Source organism: Rhopalosiphum padi, chromosome 1 (genome assembly GCF_020882245.1).
Source record: "Rhopalosiphum padi isolate XX-2018 chromosome 1, ASM2088224v1, whole genome shotgun sequence".
NCBI classification, from domain to species: Eukaryota; Metazoa; Arthropoda; class Insecta; order Hemiptera; family Aphididae; genus Rhopalosiphum; species Rhopalosiphum padi.
In genome coordinates this window covers 16,493,000-16,520,106 of record NC_083597.1, presented here as the reverse complement: position 1 = coordinate 16,520,106, position 27,107 = coordinate 16,493,000, and the positions used below count along the sequence as shown (strand labels likewise).

The 27,107-nt window shown below is 26.4% G+C and overlaps 1 protein-coding gene across 4 annotated transcripts in view; it reads right to left on the bottom strand.

Moving 5' to 3' along the window:
- The window catches only part of LOC132931976 (CCN family member 5-like), a 269,827-nt gene that overhangs the window by 165,996 nt on the left and 76,724 nt on the right, over positions 1-27,107 (bottom strand). The window contains exon 1 of one of the 4 annotated variants that reach the window (XM_060998124.1): positions 25,496-25,692. The exons of the other annotated variants lie outside the window; for them this stretch is intronic. The gene's annotated coding sequence lies outside the window, so the exon portion shown is untranslated. Of the gene's footprint in view, positions 1-25,495; positions 25,693-27,107 lie in introns of those variants that run through there. 4 annotated transcript variants of the gene reach the window in all.

The window sequence follows — 27,107 nt, the reverse complement described above, 5'->3', positions numbered from 1 at the left end:
TGGCCGGATTTTAATTAAACGAAACCCTGTTCAAAAAAAAAAAAAAAATGATAAAAATAGAATAATAAATGTTTTTACCATTGAACACCAACCGTTTTTCAAAAAGGCATTGACTGTTGGATTTATTAAAATGTTTGTTAATTTTAAAATACCAGATCAATTAAAAATAAATGTCTCTAATTGAATAAAGAAATGGTAGACACTATTAAATTATAATAATTATTTTACACTTTTACAGCATTCAGTGCTGACACGTAAAAAAATTGTTTTTGATCATATTCAATTACAATTAAAAACGGTTCGTCGAATTATAAATATATATATATATGTGTGTGTATTTTTTTTATACACAATATATTAATATAAACAAGTTTGGTAAGATACACTCTTCATAAGTATTATATTTGAGACCTCAAGATTTTCTAATTACAAAATGTGTTTTATATTATTTTATTATAAATTCAGTTGTAATATTAATAACTTAAACACCTAATAATATTTATATATCAATCGTAGAATTTTAAAAATAAAGTATATAAACAAACTAAGGAATGTAGGTATATATTTTAAAAAAGTGAACAAACTTATAGTTGGGTCTGTAAAAAGTTTAATGGACAACGGGTCTCTAGTTAAATATTGACCCACTAAAATATATCTAATGATTGTTTTTTACGCAATAGTTAACTAATATAGAACAATAATTATCATATTGATAACCACAGAAACAAATTTTAAAGACAAATATTGAATTATAATTATATTATTGTCTTATCGAGGTGTACCAGTATTTTGATATTTTTTGAAATTTTATTATTTCGATCTTTCGGATTTAACTTTGAAACAAATTGTACGTCACAATTATCGTATGTCATATAAAATTAAAAATAAAGTTCCAATTCAAGACATTGTACCTATAAGAGATACTTGTTACAAAAATAAATACATATTTTACGTCTTCAATTTTATTATATTATATTCTATCATTAAGTATTTCTATTCTTATCATTCGATAATTTAAAATTCGTTTTTTGTATCACAGTTGTTTATTAGTTTATTAGTTCATATAGCACCTAAAATGTAAAAATTATAGAAAATAAATATATCAAAAATAATTTTATTTCATTTTATAGATTTTATTTCTAATCCATTGTTTTTCCCTCTTGTATATATTTATTTATTATTTATCATTACAATATAAATTTTTAGTTTTTAATTGGGGAAATTATTAAGGATATTATACGAGTAGGTCAGTAGGCAAATTATTTATTATATTATTGTTTTTAACGTGTAAGAATTTACTTAACATTAAACATGACAAAACTTTCTATTCAGTCAAAGATATCTGGAAGATTTAATTTTATGTAAATTTTTCTCAATACTTAAAATTAAAAAATTAATAAGTAATAGAACCAAACAGAATAAGCATCAAAATGTAAATTTATAATATTATAAAGACAGAGGTTATTTTCAAAATGGAAAAAAAATTATTTCATCATAACTACGAAGAAATATTTTCTGGTTATACAAGTTTCTTTTTTTTTATTAGTATGGATGATGGTTATTTAAAAATTATAGCTCAGTAGGTACTGTAGAAAAAGAATAAATAGTAATAAAATACCGTCATTACATTCTCGAGGAAATTAATACCGAGCTCTATGAAAAATATTCTTGTTAACGTATTCTTACTAATATGTTTATACTTTCTGTGGTAATATTAAGACCACTTTAGTTCACTATAATGAGGTAAAAGTTGTTTATATTAAAATATTTAAATAACTTTAAAATGCAGAATTGTATGAACTCAAAATTAAAAAAAAAAAAATACAAATATATATTATACATATTATAGTTTAAGTTTATGATATATAATAAAAAAAATAGTAAATACATTATTTATATTAAGTCCAGTACATACAAAAATACAGTGTAAATACAAAAATATATTTATACATATATTTGAACGTAATTTAAATGCGATTCAAATGTATACTGAAAAATAATTTTATTACATTAATATAAACAGTATAATACAGTATAAGTGGGTACATACATTTTTACAATTTTTGTCGTGTGGACAGTTAAAATTGTAAAACTTTAATATATCTCCGTAAAATATTATTAAATGACATGCTTTGTCGAAATACTATGTTCTCGTGTCATTGAATAGTAATTATTAATATGATAAAGTGCAATATTATACATTTAGAAAATAATATATGTTAATTGCAATTATATCAAAAAAAAAAAAAATGAATGCCTACAAGGGGAAATGTGTATATGAATTTAGTTGACAGTTTATACTTGAAAACAATAATTAATAATCGTATTGTTTTTGAAAATTAATCCGGACAATCAACAAACAAAAACGTTTTGTTAACGATGAGTGTTAAAACCGTACACATTGATCCTCAGGTTTTTCCATGATTTCTAAAAAACGAACATCTTTGAAGTATGATCTCTATTTAATTTCTAATCTATATACAGACGTCGTATTCAACCTTTTGAGCTTTATAATGATACCCGACAAACGCATTGAAATGGCCAATAGTTCCATTACTACTCCGGTCAGAATAAAAAAAAATATATATATATATATATATTCACATAGCAAATACTTATTAACTTTATTTTGTTATTTTTAAGGTTTAGCTTTGGTCCGGATTTTACACTTACTTTCAATACACAAACAATATACACATTATGTAACAAAAGTGTGAATTTAAAAATATCGGCTTACATAAATTAAGAATTAGATGTGCGTATATACAATATTTTCGCAAGATATAAACCTACAGCGAGAATAATAATAATAATGTTGTGTTCGATCCGAATATTATCAAATTTCGTGCATCGTATAGCAGTTTTACAACAACCCAAAACGAACCATGTTATTAATATAAACGATACCGTCGTGAATAAATAACGTTATTTTCATTTACAACACATATACCGAGAGGGTGAACTACACACACGCGCTCGTCTCTGTGACGATGATAATAATAATAATAATAATAACAACAATAATAATATTATTATAATTAGTCACACGGCCGCACATACCATATATAATATATATATATATATACGATATAATATGATACATATACGGTCGTGTAACGAATATATACGTATACACATACTATAACAAACTTCTCTATACTCGCGAACGGAACTGCGTCGATGCCTGGCGGGCCACCCACACACACATAGATATATACATATATTCACACGCATATAATTATTATATCATTGTTATAAATTATTGCTCGCCCCAGTGCTCTACGTGCAATAGAGACAATAATTAACCGACTGATTGTGTCCGTTCGTGCGCGTACACGGACGCCGGCGGATCACGGGAATAGGTATATTTTATGCATAGCTCGCGATATTTTATACGTACGGACCGCGTGCCGTTTATGTTTTCTGGTGCGGGCGAACCGGTGTGACGTTTCGCGTTTTGAAAATAATGCTTTTAGCGTACACCACCGTCGTGTCCGCCTTGTCCGTATGGCAAAAGTCAATCCGAAAGTTTGAGTGAACGCGCCGAGACAAGAATTCACGCCGCCGACCGATGCAGTTTTTCTTTTATTGCGTTTTGTAGCCACGGTAAACGCGGTTTACGAAACTCAACCGTTCCGTAATACGGTGGTGTAAACCATGATCAACATCATCTGACAGACCGAATGAGCTCTTGCACACCTCCTCTCGTCCTCCGCCGAGAAAAACCCGGCTATTTTCAAACCTATTTCGTTACCCCGTGTCTATATTTTGCGATATAATACGCCGCGGGACGTGTCGTACAGAGTACAGACCACCATGCCACGGCTTGGCCGTAATAAAGACGTCGTCGTTCACGTACTCGCGCGCGGTGTATACCGTTTTGTCACTGCGTAGGTGATGCCATATTATTGCCATTGGGATTTTAATTTTTTAGACGCGTCCTGCACAAAAATAATTTCGCCGCCGCACAGATACCTCCAATTATTGTTATTTATTATACACGCATTTCAAAAGTACGGTGTGGCAGATTCACAGTACGAATACTATGACTTTTAAAAGTAATGTAAATTCTCACATCAGTAAAACATTAGAGTTTTGGACTGTCGTAATACTTGTATAATTTCATATCGTTAATCCTAACGATGATATTATATGAGTAACGGTGTGTAGACTGTTGTAGATGATTGATTTTACGGAGCTAATTATCGTTGTGGAGACATAAACAGTATTTAAAATTATCTGTTTCCATATGCCTTAATGATAAGACATATATATTTTCTATTAAAAAAAACACGTGTGTGTACAATAATATTTTATTATATTTTGTTGTCTTATTTAGTCGATTTGTATTGCTATAGTAACAACTAACAATAATATAATTAACACCAATAAATGTGTTTGAATAAAGTTTTAATTAACTTGAGTTAATTACACGCTATGCTTGTACATTATTATTATTATTAACAGGTTATACTTGATTGTATTTCTACCACAAGAGGTTAAAAAGTTTTATAAATATATCTTTAAGTTAAATATTGCTTTAATTGTTTAAATATTCAACCTAGTGACATTTTTAATTTTAGTTTAACCGTCGATATTAGTTACTGGTAGATATACGTTTTTTTTTTTAATAATAACTGCAATTAAGAGAAGGCGTTCGATAAAGTTTACAAAATAATAAAAAAATTAAACCTTATAAAAAAATGTAACAGTAAGACAACTTTGGAGATTCAGCCATTCAGATAATTATGATAATATTATTCGCGAACATTCATTTTGAATATTGCAAAAACCGACAATCGACTATAGAAACGCTTATTGGGTCTATATATACTTATATGATGGCTGGCGGTGTTGTTGAGTGGTGTAATCTCATCACCTATGACGTAGATGAAACACAATACTACGATATTAATAACAGTTGGCTATTTTTTTTTATATATAGAAACAAAATCGTTACACTTATAATTATTTTATTATCAAGTTCTACCATAAACTTTATTTTCATTAAATTTCAGCTAATTTTGAGGAGCAATACAATTATTATTGTACGCTTCTGGAAACTACCGTAATAATGTATGGGCTGATCTAACATAATGTAATTCACAAATTAGGCTAATGCATTTTTATTCTTTAATTTTGAATCTATTCAAATCCTAGTTTTTGAAACTTGTTAGTATGATTAATAATCATATTTTTTATAGAATTTAAGAACTTAAGAACAATCTTATGAAAATACAATCTTCTATTTGTTTTTTTTTTTTTTTTACAAATGATTACCACCCTTTTAGATTCTGAGGAACATAGCAATAAATGTATTGATTTTACAATAATATGGTTTTTTATACTATTCCTTTTTTTTTAGTCATTCATCCTTTTAGAATGTTTCAATTTTAAACTTCAATATCTTTTTTAGTAGGAAAGTTATTGGTTCTTTGGTGACGAGGGAGAGGGGCTTAAAAGTAAAAAATTTTCGGTACTTCACTTATAAGAACTGTAAAAAAAAAAAAAATATAGTATACAACGGTCATAAGAAAATGCAAAACAAGTTATTGAGAAAATTGATTTTCATATATGATTATAATTTAGAAACAAATAAATGTTCATACTTGAAATGTTCAACAAAAGCTTGTATTAGTATTTTCTATAAATGGTATAATTTTTAAAATATTTAGACTATTTGTGAGCTATTAATAGACATTTGTTTGGTTTTTTTTTCAAATGCCTTTGAAAAAAAATACATAAAAAACTAGCAAATTATTAATACAAGGTTCTTCATAACTTTATTTTTAAAAATGTACATTTTTATTAAAACATTATTGAGACAATTTTAGTGCTTATGCTTAATATGTAGTTATGTATCATATAGACTCAAAAACTACTCAACCAATTTTTGAGAGATTGTTCTTATAGATATCACAAAAGTTAAATTGGAACATGTTCAGAAGTATACCTAATGCTATATATTTAATCCGTCATTGTTTGTTTGCCCATCTCAGCCGAATTAATTCACAAACCAAAAAACACTAATGACAATTCGCCGCTAAACTTAAGTACACTTGAACGGAGATATATCAATAAAACGCCGTGTTGTACATTTTTTTATTTTTTCATGATCAAAATCAGGTTTTACAGATAGTATAAAATAAATATATAATACAATTTTTTTAGTACTCGGTAACATAGGCTGATAGAATAGTTTTTTGCCATGCAATAATTTCACATTGAATTCGAATTTAATATATACTTTACATTCATTACACTGACCTATTCAATAACAAGATACTCTCTACACCTATTTTACAACAAATTAATTATCTACTTGTTCACTATTCATCGTTAATGTTTAATTAGATTTTTTTTTAAATTGTATGTGTTTTAATCAAAGTTTTTTGAGCAGTTTTTGAGTTATGAAAACAGATGTATTTAGTAACGGTTTTTAGTAATTTTTTTACATGCAATATTAAACTAATGTAGTATCTTACTATCTTAGTATCTAGCATCTAGAATATGTAAATAATAGTACAATACCTATACCTATTATACTCTAACATTTAAATAATAAATAAATAACATTTAATACATTTATATTAATTACAACAATGTTAAAATCATCATAGCTTTCATATCTTACAAATACATTATATTTGATACACAAGGTAAATAAATTCAAAAACTACTCAGGAGAGTAAAAAACATTTTCAAAAAAAAAAAAAAATAATAATAATATACATAACAATTTACAGTAAAATAGTTTGTCTCATTTCGTCAAAATAAGTTTGAATCGTCACAGTGCATTATTTTAAATTACGATCCTCAAGATGTACATTATTTAAAAATATCAAAAATCATGATTTTTATAAATTGCATTAAAAGAAAAATGGAAATGTGCATTAAGCTTGGTGAATCATCCTGTATAATATATTGTAATTTAACACCACATGGCTTGATACTGTGCGCACTGTATACAATAATACAAATACGTCGTTCGTGAATATGCATATTTATTATTATAATAATATCTCGTCGACAAAACGTGCAAAAAACGAATGCCATGTTAAGAGCGGTTTCGATGATAAAAACAACAATTACGTTTCAGTTTTCCATCCGTTTATTTCTCGTTTCTCTATTTTTTTTCACCCACGTTGTAGTTTTATAGGAATAGATCATTTTGGTACTAAAAAAAAAGAAATCTGAAATCTATCACGTCGTTTGTAGATAAATTACAAATTGTAATTTATTAAACGACTATTTTAATAAGATATTTCACGAGCCATTGGCAGTATTGGCACTGGCAATAACTATATTTTTACTGAATTAATATTATTTGCATTGATGTTATAGCCGAATCAAAATGTATAAAATTATTACTTGGAAATTAATTATTAATCATATTATTATTATCCAATATAAGTAACAGTAAAAAAAAAAAAAAAAACGTTTGACAATATTTAGAAATTAGCAGAATTGCAATGATCATTATAATTGTATATGATTTAATAGAAACAATAAAATATTTATAACTATGTAGTTTATATTGCAAAAATACGAGTATTTACTATATATTAAAAAAAAAAAAATGATAAAAATATATACTAAATATTTTATGCAAACCATAAATAAATCATAAGTTCCGTTTTTGCATTAGAAATCAATATAGATAAATACAAATTAATATAAAACATAAAATTTGAATTTAAAATCCATAAGACCCAGTTTAATAAAAATAACTAAAGAGTAAACTCTTTAAAATTGAATTTAAATTGAATATTTTACTATTTTTTTTTTACGCAAGTCCATCTATATATACGATAAAGATATGATTTTTTTTTCTTTTAATTATTATATTGTAGCACCTTCGCGTTTAACCATTTTTATTTACTCAGGAACAGAACGAATAAAAGTTATATTATTTTTAAAACTTTATTTAGTTAACCAGAAAGTTTATAAAAATAGATTAAGTTTTAAAAATGTATAGAAAACGCTAATTCATACTTTCATCGTATAAATATTTCTTATAAGCTATAAAGTATTACAGCTTAATAGAAACGTATTTTCTCTTACACTCAAAATGTTAAAACACATTCAATTTCATACAATATTACATTTGACTGAAATTCATTTTATAATGGTTTGAAAACATTTCGCACAATCAATCAACGTCAATTTTTTCGATATACATTAGAAACAAACGTGAAACATCTTACAGTGCAGATTAAAGTATAAAAATTGAATAGCTAACTTCATAGTGCAACTGTGTTAAATATTTTAAATATTGAAATTAAAAATTACCGTTATTAGTTCATCATTTGTTGAGGATATTGTTTGATTTATAATAAAATATTAAAATAAAAGATAATATTAAAAAATATATTCATGTATGTTATTACTGTGTTATGATTATGAAAAATAAATTTACCATACTATTATAAATTAAATTTGATTTATACAAAAAAAAAAAAAAAAATAATTTCCATTTCAATTCATTATATTTTAAATATCACAATTTTGCACTGATCAAATAAACATTACTTAGACAATACATTTAAAAAACAAATACTATCTTGGATTCATTAGTGAAATACTAAACTAGACACTCGACTGAATATTATGTTCCAAAACGACCACTTTTATTATTATAAATCAGACCACTGACTAAAATAATTTCAGAAAAAAAATAATAATACATTGATACTATAATATTATGATTAAAAATCAATACAATTTTTGTCTTATTAAATGATCGAGTGGTACATTTTAGTTATGATTATGTAACAATTTTTTATAAAAACATCGGTGATATTTAAATTTGAAACTATAAAATAGTTATTTTTAAATTATTATTTTATATTATTTTAAAAAATACGATGCCACTTTTTGAATATTAATATGAAATATTAAAAGACAGTAGACTTATCAAATAAGTTAATAAATCACTTATTGGAACACAACAATGAACAATGAAATTATTAAGAGGCATACCGTATATATCATTAATTAAGTTTTGGAGGCAAATATTTGTTATTTTTAATGAAGTGATTATTAACGACTTGTGCATTGTTTTATAATTTTTAAACGTTATTAATTATTTGATTCAAGTATAACAATATTTTTTGTGTAGTTCGACGTTAGAATTCTATGTCTAATAATTTTGGCTTTTAAATTCAATTAAATTTTAGTAATATATAATTCAAATTTTGTAGCTGTTTAATTATATTGAACATTATATTTTGGATTTCATTCAACATTTGAATACTAATTGTTTCATTGTAGATGTTAATATTATAAATACAATTTCAAAGTGATGATTTCAACAGTAATATAGGAACTTCAATATCTAATGAGTTTTACATCAGAGCAATTAAAAAAACGAAAGTTTATGACGAAAAAAAATATGATATTATTATTTCATTTGTTAAAAGAGTTATTTTTTTGTAACGTATTCAATATTTAATTAAATTTTCATTTTGTGAGTTGCACAGTGTACACATCATTATTTCTTTTTATTATTTTTTTAGATTCTGAGCGGAGCAATAAATGTATTGATTTTAAAATTATGTGTGTGTGTGTCATTATCTTTTAGAGTAATAAAAATACTTAGATTTTCAATTTTAATATTTGGAAGTTTAAAAGTAAAATGTTTAAGTATTTTCCTAATAATAATGAATTTGCGAAACACACAAAAAAAATAAAGAATAATAAATAACAAATATTTTTAACCAATACTAGTTTTTGACAAAATAAATTTATTATTTATTTGTAATTGTTTTAAAAAATGATAAATTGAAATTTTTAAATTTTAAATAATCAAACTAAGATTTTAAAATTTAATAATAATTTCCTCATAAGTAGTTTTTACTAAAATTAAAAAAAAATTGTAGAATTCCATAAATATTTTTTATATGCATTTGAAATTTAAATTATGACAATATAACATATTAATATACAAAAAATGAATTATTTTCAAAACATTATTTTCTTGTTTTGTTATAATTCAAAAAACAAACAACCTTAAAAACTTGAATTTTTCGACAATTTATTAATATTTGTATTATAATTGTTTACAATATATTAAATAATATTTAAAATAAACTATTTTTGAACTATTTATAGACATATTAAGTTTTTATTTTATTTTACCATTAACTTAGCCTCACAACCTTGAATATTTAATACCAGGTTTATTATAAGTTTTCTATTTTACCATGAATTTATTAATATTGTTCTACAGTAAGATGGTATTGACTCAAAATAACAATAATACATTTTATATAAATATTATATTGTACTAGCACTATTACTACTATTACAATAATTAAATCCTAATACTTTAATAAAGGCAATGTTTTCGGAAAAAAAATATATCAACCTACTATAATACATATATAATACTTATAGTAAAATAAATTACTTTAATAGCTATATCAAAAAGTATACCATGAAATATATAAATCCATTTTTGTTGTTTTCGTTCAAAATCATTTATTTATTATTGAATTAAACTATAATTGATATTTAACAATGAATTACTGAATGACGAAGTGCACTCAGCACTACTGTTTACTAGAGCAGTTACCTACTTTCCTTTTCTTTTCTTTTTTATTTCTATGTTTACGTATACCTCCAAATCTTGATTAAACAACGATATTTTTTAATATAATAATTATAATACAGAAAAAAATGTTTAATGTGTTAATAATATTGATACATTTTCTATATTTAAAGTATAATTTTTATTCAATAATTATCAATATCGACATAACTGTACATTAAATAAAATACAATTCTGATCATTGTTTAAAATGACAATTTTTATTAAATTCAAATGGTATTCATCATTTTATCGTAGGCCATTATATACATATATTACCCTGCGTTAAAATCTCGTGATTCATCAATCGTAATTACTAAAACCTTTTCTAGACCAATATGAAAAAATACGCTGGCATTTTAGTCAAAGCGTTCGCTGTTTTTAAACAATCAGATGGCCAATTCAAGTGCTGCCCAATTAGTGTTAAATGTTTTTTCTAAAAATGTAAAAATCACAATCTAACAAAAATTACTTCGTCTAGACCGATTGTACAACTATCACGCCACAATCGCATGTATACCGCAGTCATGATTAATATCATCAATTTGAGAATATAAATTCAATTAAACTCACCGTCAGATTAACATCGCTGTTACTTTTAATTTACATTGCATTTACTTTAAATCATACGAGTGACTATAATAATGTATATAAAATAATCATAATTACAATTGTCATTACTATATTACTATTATAGATATTATATAGAAACTATAAACGTTAATGCTATAGGTTGAAGAAAACTAATAATACTATTGTATTTTATTAAATTATAAACAGCTATATTAAAACAAAATTAACTACCTTATATTGGTTTTACACAAGCAATTCTAGTTCCTTTGCGTTGACAAACAAACTTAAGGTTTTTTAATAGATATGAAATAGGTAAACAATTATTTTCGAGTATTTTATGTTTATTTTATTGAAATATCGATATTTTTTAAATTTCAAATATTCAACTTTATTTACATTTATCAATGTATAGCAGGGTTTGGGTAAAAAACGTGTTCTCAGAAATGTTAATCTTAAATTGTTTGTTTATGTAATAATATTATTTGATAGTTATAGTCTGTAATATAAAACGATTCCGTAATTATTGCCTTCGACGTCATTGCATAATGCGTCGACATGAATACTTTGTTAATTTGTATTTAATAATTTGTTTATTCCGCCATGTATCAGCGTAATAATATTACGAGCACACAAATTATCAGTTATTGCTTTTTAAATAAAAGATAATATCAAAATTATCTTTAAAATGTTTTTATTCGCAAAGGAATTTATTATGATACGCGTAGAGGTACGTTGCACTGGGAAAGTAATTACAGAAACGCGTTCAATGTAAAATATACAGTATACGTAGTTATTATTGCGTGTTATACATTGCCATAATATTATTCATATTGCTATACGTAATATTATTTTTGTTATTAAAATTGCGTCGTTAAAGTTTAATTTAAAATATATATGGATGTGAAGAGGTTTTTTTTTTAGAAAACTTAAATGTAAGTTAATTTCACATTTCATTTTATTCTCATAAAAATAATAGGTATACCATAACCATAAAACGATTGCAACAATATCGGATTTACTGACCGGTGATGGTGCAGGGACCGACCTGGTCGGTGGATTCGATGGCGTTTACTGCGTATACCGTCGGTTAGGTTCGGTAGAACTTCCAACAATGTCGGTTGACAATACCGGTAGATCCCCCCAAAACGCAAATATCCATACGCTCGCACACATACACACACACACACACACACACACACACACACACACACATGCACACATACGTGTTCGCAGACCGGAAATCTCGTTAACTACGCAATCCAGTGGGCCACGGACCGGTCGACGGAGTCGGTCGGGCGTGCAGGTCGGCGAGACGGTAGTTTCTCATCAAGACCGCCGTATATAGTTGTGTTATCGGATGAATTGTTTTGCCGGGGGAAGCGCGTTAAAATTTAATCAACGAGTGCGTCGCACCGATGGCGTTGGTTCCAAACGCCAAAACATTATGACGTATACCTACAACGGACGTCACATTATATTCTATATATATATATATGTGTGCACGTAGGTATACGTGTGTATTGTAATAATAGCGCACTACAACGTTAAAATAATACGCACAGCGTCCGAAACGCACGCAAATCCCGACCATCGACAATAAGTCGTTATATTATTAATTATAATAATAATAACGGTACAATTATTATAATAACGAACGGCTACACGGCGACTGCGATAACGATAGGTATGATGCCCGTGTATTATAGGCGATGACGATCACTGTGGTATAATAATGATATACAAATGCCCGTGTATGGGATCGCGTGTTCTCTTATACGGCTTTAGGTCGGAGCATAATATTATTCCGTGCGCAGCGATGGTACTAAAATCTCATTAAAACGGAATCGTACCGGCCGCACGGCCCAAAGGATATTTTAACGTGATCCCGAACAAACCGCACATTGTAATATATGTATTATATACACCTATTATAGGTGCACACCACATATTCCATATATACGTATTATGTACAAAAAAAAAAAAAACACATTCACATATATTTGTTTATATTATGTACTCGCCATTTCCATACAGATCGGCTTGTGTAGTAGAAACAGTCTGTAAACTATATTGCCCTAATATCCTATTCGTTTTATTTATTTATTTATTTTTATTTTTTTGCTCGCGTCCACCGGTGTATATTCAAATTAAGGACAGACGTATAGCAGGACAGCTGCAATCGAATAAAAACGAAAAACCCGCAGATAGAGTTACGGAGTCTCCCCGGAGGATCACTCTAATGCGTCTATTGTACCCCGAAGAGTGACAAAACAGTGCACTTAAGTATCGTTCGGTTGATGAAAATGACATAACACGTCACGGTAGGTACGTGACAACTTTCCGTTGTATTTATATGTTGAAATTACGTACTCGATATCACATTGTTTATTTTTGATAACACAATTTAACGCAATGTGTACAATAGTGTTTAAGAGATAATTTATTTGATTTGAGATGGTTAAATTTTAGGTCATCTTTAGAAATTTTTGAAACCGATCGGTTTTGGAACACTTATATATTTTTATCGTTTTAATAAACATGCAAATGCGTACCTATAATAATATTTTCCTTTGGGATTCAAAGTTATTTTTATTTGAGAGGTATTATTTCATTGTAAAAATGCTCTGAAAATATTTTATTATTAACATAATCGAGCCACAAATTCAAATAATGTGATTTCACCGTTCAAAAATCAAATATCTTCCTTTGTCCGAAGTAGATAAAAGTCCCGAGTAGATATAATCTAATGGGAAAAACTAGAAGATTTAACATAATAAAAACAGAAAACATAAAAAAAGCTGTTATAGTAAAACAATGATTTTAACAAGCTGAATTCATAAATATTGATTTTGAAAATATACGATAAGTGTTGGTTTTGAAAGTTTTGCAGGACTTAAATAATATTATATTATAACATACTATTATGTACCTTTTTGTTTGTAATATATCCAATACGTAATATTCTAAAAAGTGCCTTAAAAAACAGTTGAGTATTTTTTAAATTATTTTTAAAATACCAAAAATAGTATTTTTTAGAATGTACAAAATTAATAAAATATCATAAATACCCATTATCTTAGTTATATTATTTAAATGTACAATATTTTAAATTTCAATAATTATTAAAAAAAAAAATGTAATTTCAATAATAAGTTATTGTAAAATATAAACTTATAGTTATTGCTTAAAAATAAATATAATAAAAATTATGTTTTTAAATGAATACCTAAAATTACATTTATTAGTCTAATATAATAAACTGAAACTTTCAGTTGAATAACTTACAAATATTTATGCTCTAGACATTTAAGTAGGGTTAAAATATAATATAAAATTATTTTAGTAAGGCATATGTTATTGACATTGAATACATGTCCGTCGATAAAAATGAAGGTATTTATGATAGCAGTGAAAGAGTAATTTGAGTGAGTACAAAGTTATAAGACGATTAACGAAAGTTAGAGAAGATGTTCCGAATATGTAACGGAGTATAATAAGAAACCGGTGATACGAAAAAGGAAATTATCTCTTAACCATACAAAATGTAGTCATTTATTTTTATAACTTCGAAGTTTCTTAGTATATATATGCATATTATTGATAATTGCTTGTTTAATGACTAAAATACTAGAAGTGTAGTATACACGTTTTATTGATTCACTTGACTGTAAATCTATATTATGTTAATTTTAACAACATTAATCACTCTTATACGGTGTTATTTAGAAAAATTCAACATGTAAGGTTTAATTGTATTTCCGTTATATTTTCTTTGAAATTAATTTTATATTCTATTTTTCTAAAATGTTTATAGGCTCATATCATTTAATCTCAGTGCTCTTATGTACCTACGCGTTGAGAATTATTAGCTGCAATTGGACATATGTTTTATTTTTTTAAACCATACAAAATTTCTAAACTTTCTATTATATTTTTTTTCTTTATTACCGACAACAGAAAAGGACTATATTTATGAAAGATTGTTCAACAAAAATAAAATACAAATCCAACAGAGTAATGAAAAACTCCAACTTGTCAAAAATGAATTTTTATTATATTTAAAATCAATAATATGTCCAAAAAATAAATATAAAAATGTATAAATTGTTTTTCAAGCATTTGATGGAAAGATTTCAGTCGTTGAAACTTTGGTAATGAATTATCATATATATAATCATTTTTAAAGAAGTCATTCTAAACTTATTTCAATTAAATGTTGAGTACTCTCAGTACTCTTTTATATAATATTACTCATCAAATATTTATTCTCAGAAGTTTTATAATATGATATTTTATTCGTTCATTTGTAATAAAATTTAAAACATAACCATGTCATTCTAACTTCTAAGTTTAGCAATTAAAATATTCGCATTTCATTTAAAAATATGAGTGTTATAGTTATATATAATATATACTGTTATGGTGCAAGTATAAAATATTTATTTGTTTTATTCTATATTTCTATTATTTGTCCACAAACTGTATACCAAACACATTATTTTAGAAAATAAACTAGAATTCAATTAAAAAAAATATTAATAATATACGCATTTTATTTTTTAATTACATATTTAATGGAATTTTAAATACATTTACTAAAAAAAACAGTATAGGTAGTTTGTTATTATACGATATCCAATCTAAAACAAATTTGACTGTTACATTCAATTTTTCGAGTGTTCAGCATTAGTTAAATTTCAATTAATCGATTATAAAATGTATAAGTATATATATTATGTCGAAAATGAATATTATCTATAATAGAGATTTTATTATGCTAATCCTGTAATTGATATTTAATTTTGTAATAGAAATAGATAACTAGTAAATATATAATAATTCGTTTTATAGATTTAACCATACGTATTATTTTTTTAAATACATAATAAAACTAAGTATGTATTTATGTTTGAATTAAAATAAAATGGACATACCATCGTCCATCTGCCACTGCAAATCATTTTAATTCATACGCAAACAGGTAAGTAAAACTTCATCATATTATGTCAATATTATATTACACTCAAAATAATAGTATTTATAGCATAATAAATGATATACAGTAGACAATTTATTGTAATTCCAATGATAATGTTCGTATTATCTTGAGTTAATGGAAATTTAATGAATTCTTGGTTAAATAATTAATTAACATTCTAAAATGATTCATTAAACGTAATATTAAGCTATTATAATATTGTTTATAATCAAGGTTTGAATAATTGGACAAACAATTTAGAATTACACATTTACATTAATTGCATTTAAGTTTTAAGAAAAATGAGAAAAATATTAATTTTACATTTATCTAACAAGTATAAAAGTCAATAATCATTAATCAATGCACAATAATTGATTTAAATTGTATGTTTAAAATATATACTATTCGCTACTGCTTCTTTTACAACTCGCTTATATTTTATAACTTAAGAAATAGTATTACAGATATAATTTAAAAAAAGAGTTCATATTTACAAAATTAAATTGTCCATATTTCAAAAAAAATTACTTATAATTTGATTGTTGGATTACTTGTTGCGTCTGTCAAAACTGATAAATGATAATGTAATAAAACTATTTGGTTTTTATCATATTATTATTTTTTTTTTAATTATGTAGAATTCATTAGTAAAAATACACAATTATAACTAATTAATATTTATTTATACCAAAATATTTATAGTGCATACAAAATACCTATGTAAATACTCAAAAACGCACTATATTAAGTTATAATTTATTAGTCTTATTTGTATCAAATTGAATGATATTTCTGTTAAACCATTTTAGTATTAAAATTAAGTTTAATTTATAATTGTTTTTTTTTAATATGCCTTTTAAAAAAAATGATTCAAATTTTGTAAGTTATGGAAAAATACACAACTTTATTTAAACGCTATATTTATGCTACAAAGTAACACTAAATATTTTAGCTGAAAAATGTTGGATTGATATATGATTTTATTTCAATATATAAATAACAAATTTTAGTTACAATTAAAAACAAGTCTGTCGTATTAAATATGAAGGTTCCGAAAGTTTTCCAAAACTTCTTTTTACTTCCCTGAAATTCCATTCCAATCCAAGGTCATCCAGCTGAAACTTTAAATGTTACTCCTTAGCGAGAACAATGTATACACTTTTACACGTTGGTTAATAAAACATATATCATTATTTCGCAAATAGTGAATGTAAACTCCATTACTATTGACTGGATTATTCTATTATAAAATAATCATTCTATAAGGTATATTATCAAATCATTGAAAAAAACACAATAATCAGGTTGTTATCGTAACTTGTGTTTATTAATCGTGATTTAAGTATAACAACAATATACGTATTTTCAAATATTATATCGGATAACCTAGAATTAAATGTATGTAAATTACACATTAGCATTTCGAATATATTTTAATCAATATAAAGGTACTTTTTACAAAATCGTATGTGATAGTTTTTTGAGTTACCTATTTATAATATAATAATAATATTTCTGTGGTTATAATATTGTATGTAGGTTTATTATTACCAATCCGCTGAGTTTGATAAATTAATTAATGGTCTCAATTTAAATTGAATTAACTAAAATAAATTAACAACAATAGCGTTTATTTATTTTCGTTGACCATTTTTTAAATTAAAATCAAAACCTAATATTGTTGTAGATTTTTTTATAGTATTAAAAGTTAAATATATTGATACGCTGAAATGCAGAAACTGCACGTACTGTATTTTAGGGGATGGTGAAATGGTAATTAATAATTTTTTTTTTTTTTTTTTTTGATCATAATGTTTTGATTAATTTAAATTATAAAAATACACATCTAAATAAATATTCAATTTTTAGATGTTTCAAACCATGTGTATTGATACTTGGTTTTAAATTGATTATATTATTATATTGATAATAATAAAATTATGGTAATAATATAATCATAATTATATAAAGACGATTTGTTTTTGACTGAAAATTAGTCAAATTTAAACATTTTTGTTTCGTACGAGTATTACTAAGCTATTTTTCTTTGTACGTGAGCTTTGAGAAGATATCGAAAATCCTAAGGAATAACTTTTAAATTTCATCTCGTGATTTTGTTGTGTAGAAAGTAATAATTTTAAAAAGTTTCTTTTTTGATTAAGATGTATTTCATGATTTATTTAAAATTTATAATAATAGTGCACTATTCGTCGCTTAGTTTAATGCAGTAACACAAGTTTCGTACACCTGGTTTCTTTAACATTTAATATTTATTTTATCATACTATAGAGTAACACGGTGCAATATATAGGCAATATAGCTACATATATGCGTAGAAGTGAACGGAATTTTGAACACTCTTCGATTCTTTATCTTTTGATGGTTTATAATATAATATGTTTGTTATCTATTAAACATTGAGTTTGACAGTCATATAACTCACTTGACCGTAACGGAGGTCTAAATACAGAAAAAAATATTTATTTATTATTATTTAATGTATATTTTTTATTTTTTTTTTTCGTGAGGGGGGAGGGTGACAAAAACACCACAAATGTATTGTAATAAATACATAATCTAAATAATATTTGGTTTTTTAAAATGATTACTGATAGTAATAAGAGTACCGTTCATAATACGTATTACTAAATGTATAATATTATGTATAATTTCAAATCGTATACTATTTAATCCCTTTTTTCATATAGTTGATACATGTAGTGGTGTCAACAGTAGCCGTATAATACTCACCTAAAAACAAAGTTTTATTATCAGTTTATGTAAAGACCGCGTGAATAAGAAAGGCGTGTAAAAGAAAGGTTATTCACAGACGGACGGTCGACGAATCGGTGCACTACGTTGAGGTTTATGTGATATAAATCAACTGCAGGCGTACTCTCGGGCTTAGAAATAATAATGATGATGATGATTATGATGATGATGATAATAATAATATAATGAAGACGACGATAGTAAGGAGGAGGGAAAAAATCATTGAACAAAACGGACGGCATGGCGAGCTGTAGTGACGGCTGTAAAATCGAAGTTGCGCTGACGTATTATACGATATTGATGTATTACAATTATTATTATTATTATTATTGAATATATTATTATATTATATCATAATCGCGTGTAACAATGAGAGCAGCGGCACGGCGGCAGTACCGTTTAGTCCATGGCCCGTCTTTTGCAGTCGAAAAATCAGTCTGTCGGTTATATGAATTAATAACGGACACGATTCACAGCGGTAATTGCCTACTGAGTACGTGAGGAATATAATATGAATGGCGTGGCGTCGCGCGTCGTGCTCAATAGTAAATGCATTTTCTAAGTGCATTTATACATCTACATTTTTTATTTTGTCGTTTAAACAGCCAACACATACAGCGCGGTTCAATGGTTACCTAGTACATTGGAAATGCGCGGAGCATAATGTCGGTCAAGTTCCGGTATACCGATCACAGCGAAAAGGATTGAAAAAAAAATGTGTTCAATAAATTACAATCTTCGGCCACTACCTCACTTCCATCTATTTGTTATTACCTCGACACACTCTTCCTCGCTGCGGGAACGGTCATCTTTTCCGAAATCGACTAAATCGCACACGTATCGTTTTTGTGTGTATATATTAGCTATTTCCGCACAGCACCGTTCATCTTCAATAGCTTTTTTTCGCTCAGATCACGCGAGTTCGCTTTACATAAATACAACGAATGCGTACACCGGGGCAACGTCGTAACAGAGCAATAACGCGATTTAAGCGCACACTCTATCAGGTCTCATGACCGCACACAGGTAATACTGTAGCAATACGTATTCATATCATAAATATTATACCAGACAGCGATCCCGTTTTCGCGTTTCCCCCTTCAACGGACGCGATTAATTTGTGATTCGAAGGCGTATAGGGTGTATAGGGTTATACAAACACACACACACACACACACACCCGCCCACTCATTATGTATATTTTATATTGTATTATTGCACGGCAAAACATACCCGCGGGTACGGGGCGATTTTTTCGGGGCAGACCTGACGATGCACGATAAAGTGTAAGATAATTTATTTTTTCCATGTTTAAGATCGACTACGGTTCTACAATTTGAATACCTAAGAATTATATTATATAAATATAATATTATAATATAACATGCTAAACATTTTTGATTTTCAAATATACAAAATATTATTATTAATACTACTACTTCATCCTGCGCTGCAGTATTGCCCGTGAAAAAACGGCAATCCCGTTAAATGTAAGCTGTATATAACGCATTCGTTTGGATGGTTTAGTCGAAAAATCAAACTCAGATCTAATACTATAAACAATATCATGATAGTTATTATTTTATTTACTGTAATCATCTGTACAAAATGTCGGAACCATGAGTGAAATAGAATGAGTCGATCGCACACACACATACACACATACGCGTACGTGAATAAATACATTTATTGTAAAACATTTTTCTAAGTAGAAATCGGATATGAACAATATCATTGTATTTATAAACACATATCAGAAAACGAGAACTTTTTTAAAGTGCTTTACACGCGACGAGGTCCTACTTCTCTGCTCTCACACTGAACCGTCGAGTCGAGGTGCGTCCGTAAGTATGAACAGGTAACCTTTTAATCAAATGTTCGCTTCCTTTTCATATACCATAATATATTATACGAGTATATACATTATACATATATAAATAAATATATATATATATGTATATATTCACAGCCTTCAGAATGACGACGACGCTGTTTGTTTAGGCGTACAATATAACACTCGATAATTACAATCCGCTTTCCGTTCGACAAAGGCCGCGACGACCGGTTGTCGGAGGTGAAGGCACGGAAAGGTCCACTACGTTTCAACATTTATTATTACTACGCGCTGATGGTGGTCTCGTTGAAACGCGTACGCGGGTAGACCATCGCTATTCGATATGTGCGTGCGTGCCGTGTTGTTTAGTTGCTGTACGATGACGCGGTTCGGAATTCGGCCACGTCTGGACGAGAACGACGTACGCCCCACTGCAAAACTTGCTATTCGCACACATACGAATTAATAATGCATTTCAATACTTTTATTATGTGTAAAATACTAGTTTATAGTGCGATGTATTCGTATAAACGGCACAGATTATTATTTACAATTAGTTCTGCTCAATACACGAGGTCACCGTATTAATATATAAAAATCAAATTTTCACATGGGAACAAAATATAAGACTATTGGTTAAATCTTTTATTTTACAATTTACTATTTATTAGAACCATTGATTACACCTAATAATCGAATCACTTTTACGCTCAACTAAAATCAGTTGTTTATTTTACGCGTATTTTTTCCTAGTAGAATAATATGTACATTGAGTATCGTTGGGACGATAGACTGAATTTACGGTGTGTATAAGTATATTATGTATATATATACAGCAGTGGATTGACTAAAATATTCGGCCCGGAAATTACCGTGTGACAGGCCCACCAATTACCAATTATTTTTGAACGAAATCGTTGCAATTTTATTTTTATTTTAAGTCTACTTTAAATCCTATAGTTTAAATATGTTTAGAAGTATATATACAATATATTCTCAGAAGTTTTATATGCTATAGTAGTAAATTATTTTAGGTAAAATTGCTCAATTTTTAGAATATTTTTTTCTTTTAAAAATAAAGTTACAGTAAGCTACAGTTCTTTTTTCTAAACCGATAAATTGTCTCAAAGAAGAAAAAGATGAAAAATCATAATCTTTTCTATAATATAGATTCATCCATGTCTATATACTTTTTGTCTACTAAAAATTTCTACGAATATTTTATTGACTTTACAATGCAATATATTGTAACTGATTTTCGTAACCTTGTATGATTTCAAAAATAATTATATTTTCTTATAAATAATATACATTGATGTCTTGATTTTTAGAACTAGTAGATTAAAATATATTTTACATAAAAATGACTATAAGTACATAGTTCTTTGCTAAACCAATTCATATACAAAATATACATTTAATATACATATAATTCAAACTATAAAAATATGTAATTTAGCATTTTATGACTTATATGAAGTTTGATATCATTGATCATTTTATATGATACAGTATTAATGTCAATTGTTAAATTCTTTATTTTAAAAAGTTTGTAGTTTAAATTTTTTTCTGAAGAACATTTTTTTACGATATTTAAAATGTAACAGTGTTTCATGGAACATATGTTTTTCATTGGCATATAAAGCATATATAGCTTATTTTAAAAGAAAAGTGAAACTCGCGTTATGTTTTTTTTTATATATCATAAAACTAGATTTATAGAGGTTGTTTTTAAGAGTTATACCTTTCTAAATTTAAAAATACATTGATTTTAAATTTAGTTTTTTGAAATTGAATTATTATTTTACTTATATTATATTTTAAGTTATCCATGAATTAATAATTCTCTTTTTTTAATCAAATTTAAGAATATTATTTTAATTTTAATTTATATAATATATATATATTATAAAAAAAAAATTTCAATTCAGTCACTTCCAGTTCTCACTATAATGTACAAACTAAGCATAATAATATCATTTTCGACCCAAACTATATTTTTTTTAAATATATTCACAAGACAATAATTAAAATGATATTATGTAATCAACAAGATGTGTCTAACTGTTTTTTCAACATTAATTTTAAAAAAAATCACCAATTCCTTAGAATGCAATCGTTTTTCTTTCTAGGTACCTTACCGATTTTTCTAAGAATCATAATAACAAAACAACGACATACATTCAAAGCTAAGAAAATTGTATAGTTAGGTACTCAATATTTTCGTATCATATTTTCATACATTACGTGCAAACAAAACACTCTCATCACATCTGTACATGACCCAACCAGAACAACATTTCTTACGTCACAGTCTTTGGCAAACAAAAAACACGCCGTCACAATATTCAAATAAAGTACTTTATTGTTCCACTTTTGAAAAATATAAAAATTGACTAACAAAAAAAAAATGCACACGGATACACACACATATATACTCAAACTTCTCTGAATTTAAAATATCTGAAATATGTTGACAAATATTTTCCTTGTAAAATCGATTTTCATTGATAGGTACTCGAAAGAATTGACGTCGTTATAAGACATAATATTATATAATTGTCAATATTGATAGACTCAAGCAATAAAACAAAGTGAATTCTTAGAATAATTAACGTCTATCTAAACAATAAACAAAATATATATTTAACCCAATCACTTGATAATTGATATCAAAGGAATTATAATTTAATATTATGTATAGCTTCGTATATTAAACTCTAATGTATTTAGTCGAAGACTGTATTTTTACATAAAGCATCGATTCTAGTCAACCTGAATTATGTTTTATAAAATGGATAACTTGATAAATCATTAATTGTTTTACTTTTTCAGTCACTTTAGAGAAAAAAAAGGAAATAATAAGGTTGAATCATGAGGCAATCATTCGCGATTATTAGTTACTGCAGAGTAGTGTCTACCGATAAGTGACGAGTATACGAATAGCTTTTAATTATTTTCTAAATCATATTATCTAACTACGGTATCGTAACAATATAAGTATACATGACTACATTATTTTCATATTTAAAAAATAAATCGAATCAATTTAACTAAAAACATAACTTTGTTATCAACGACGGATAGACAGTGTAAATATTAATTAACTTTTACCATTTTTTAATTAAAAATAATAAAAATATAGCTTGTATTTCATCATGTGAAAAAAAAATCGCAATTTCAATAAAGTCATTTCATAATAGATTTGGATTTTGTTTTTTATAAATCGGAAATATTTTTCTAAAGCAACTACTCGTAAAATCAAAATCCGTAATATTGAATTTGTGTGTATATCTTAAGAAATGCATCATAAGACCCACAACAACCGTTAAAAACGTATGATACAAAAAAGTGATTTTGTATAATACATGTTTTGAAGCTATACCATAACTTATTCATAACCGTTTCAATTTAGAGATAATATATTAATATTTTACATAATAGTATTTATAATAAATTCATTGAAAGTGTGTGTTATGTTAGAAAATTTACTGAGAAAAAATATTTTAAAACAACTGTACATTTCTTAAAATGATTTGCTTTTATTTTTTATTAAAAAACACTATACAAACTGCTTATAATTATAAACATTGTAAGTTTTAAGTATCATATTCATTTTCAAAATCATATTTTAAAAAATGTACATCATCATTGTAAGTGATAAGCAGCAATTTGTCGCTGCTATCATGAAAAAAGGATACGTTTTTTATTTTGATTATGTTTTTTCTATTTCATTTGTCTATTAGAAATCTCCCTTAAAATATATAATTGGATATTTTTTTTTACTAAAAAAATATTTTTAGACATAACAATTAAAATACTCGTAACAAATAACGTTAAAAACGAAATACAATATTCTTTGAATTTTTTAGAGTTTAAAATTATTTAGAATTTTAATGTTTTGCTTGGAAATAATAAATAATATACGGACGTAAAGGTCCTGAAAGTCAGTTGTTTTTCTGTGGTGATGTGATGGTGGAACTGAAGAATGGAGGATTCAGACAGACCAAAGGACATCGCGAATCCTAATGCCCGCAGGAACGATGAAAAACAACGATGACAATGTAATAAAAATAATAATGAGTAGCATAATAAACAGAGCATGACATTTTAATGGTGTCCTGCGCCATATCGGTATCGAATTCGAAAAGGCAAATTTAATTAGACCTCTAATCCTTTTCATTTCTGTCCCATCCGCGGCCGCCATTGCTGGACCCGCTAAGCTCGGGGCCTAGCAATAACTTCCTCACTACCGCCACCACCACTGTAACAACATACTTCAATTGCCCTCATCCCCGAGACACACAATAGGAAATTAATTTTAAACATTGTATTCCGCTGCCGGATATAAAGGCTGATTCATATTGTCTATGTATGTACTTATATCTATATGTATTACACAGGATATATATTAAGCGTATCCGCAGTCACCTCCTCGTCGGCATAATAACGATAGTGCCGTCCTTAAAAATCACATTCTCTATCACCACTATTGCCACTTACTACGCCACAGCTTAATTCTTGTCTTTAACATTTTGACCTTTACAACAAAGGTGGTCTTGCAATAGTTAGAGATTAAAGGCGTTTACTCTGCGATCCGAACGTCGATCACGCACGCGCACCACAACCTTATATATTTAGTCCATATTCGGATACTCTTGATAGAGGATTACAATGATTATTCACAAATATTCTTAAAACTTTGATTAAATATATAGTGCATAATATAATTTCTAATCGTTACCGCAGTCCATGTTGTGAGTGATTTTTTTCGGTTCTATGTGAAATGGTTATTTAAAGTGAACTATATGATTTTAACTCCAAGTTATAAAAATAGATAGAATAAAACATCATTTAGTCGATTTATTATCATTGAACCATTCTATATTCTGTCGTAACGCTTAGGTATTTCGATATTGTTTTCTCAATTGAAGCGCCTCGATGCCGAAATATTGCTTGTAAAATATTACCTGAAACAAAATCAATAATTTCTATTAAACTAGTGTTAGTACGGGAACAATGTAATATAACACACAATTCGTTAAAAGTAAATTTATAGGTTTTTGTGCCCATATATAATATTTATTATTTATATTAATAAGAAATAGTTGCACCTATTATGTGTATAAATATAATTTACAACACGTTAGGAAACAAATAATTTACAATGATATTATTTTTATTTTTATTACGCATGGTTGTCTGTATTTTGTAAAATAGTATATATAACAGCCATATAATATAGAAAAACCTTCCTTAACGGACATTTTCCAACATCAAACATTTTTGTGGGAATAGGGATATTTTATTATTTTTCAATTGGAAAACCTTCGAATAGTGGACACATATCTAATCTTAATTTAAAAATAAAGAAGAAACGGTAACAGAAAAATACGCTTACACTAATATATAATTATAACAAATGCACTTCACACTTTATGAATTTCAAAAAATTAAATTACCCCCTCTGAATAGCGGACACTGTTGGCCACCGAAAGTTCACCCACTATTCAAAAATTTTACTATATAAGCAACTACAATTTTAATATTATGATATATCAAAATTGAAATCAATATCATTAATTCAACGATAGCAAAACAGCCAATCCATAAATCATCAACTTTACTTGTTGCTGCTATTAAAGATTAATTATTTATTTAATTAATATACAGTGTATCACATGTACTTTTTGAATGCAATATACATATTATATGGTCTATACAATATATAATTTTAAGTTAATACATTATATTTTACAGGGTTGTAGTAAAAAATACAATAATATTAGAAATAATAAATTCAGTATTGTTCAGGTGATATTATTAAGCGATATCTTTGACTTAATTTGCTTAGCGACCATATTATATTTAATACTGTTTAACCATTACTAACTATTTAAATTATACATTTTTACGTTGTAAAATAACGATTTATTAGGTTATAAGTACCATAACGGGAATATAAGATAGATAAATCATTCTATAACTATAGATTAGTATAAAATACTGAAAACAAAAAAAAATGTTAATATAAATAAATGTCAATATTATTGAACGTAAAGTCAATTAAAGTTAAAATCTTAACTTTTTTATTTTTATTAATTTTATATCTTTAATTAATATACAAATATATCATTTACATTTGATTGAGTGTTTACCGTTTAGACTATAAATTATATTCTAGTCTTGAATTTCATTAAAATCAAAAAAATAATTAATTCATCGATTTTTCAAATAAAAAAAAATGTAATTAATTGTATAACCTAACACTTGGTTTTAATAATACTTATTATTAAATATATGGAAGACACCAACCCTGAAGAATATAAGAGGCGAAATTCAATTATTTTAAAAAT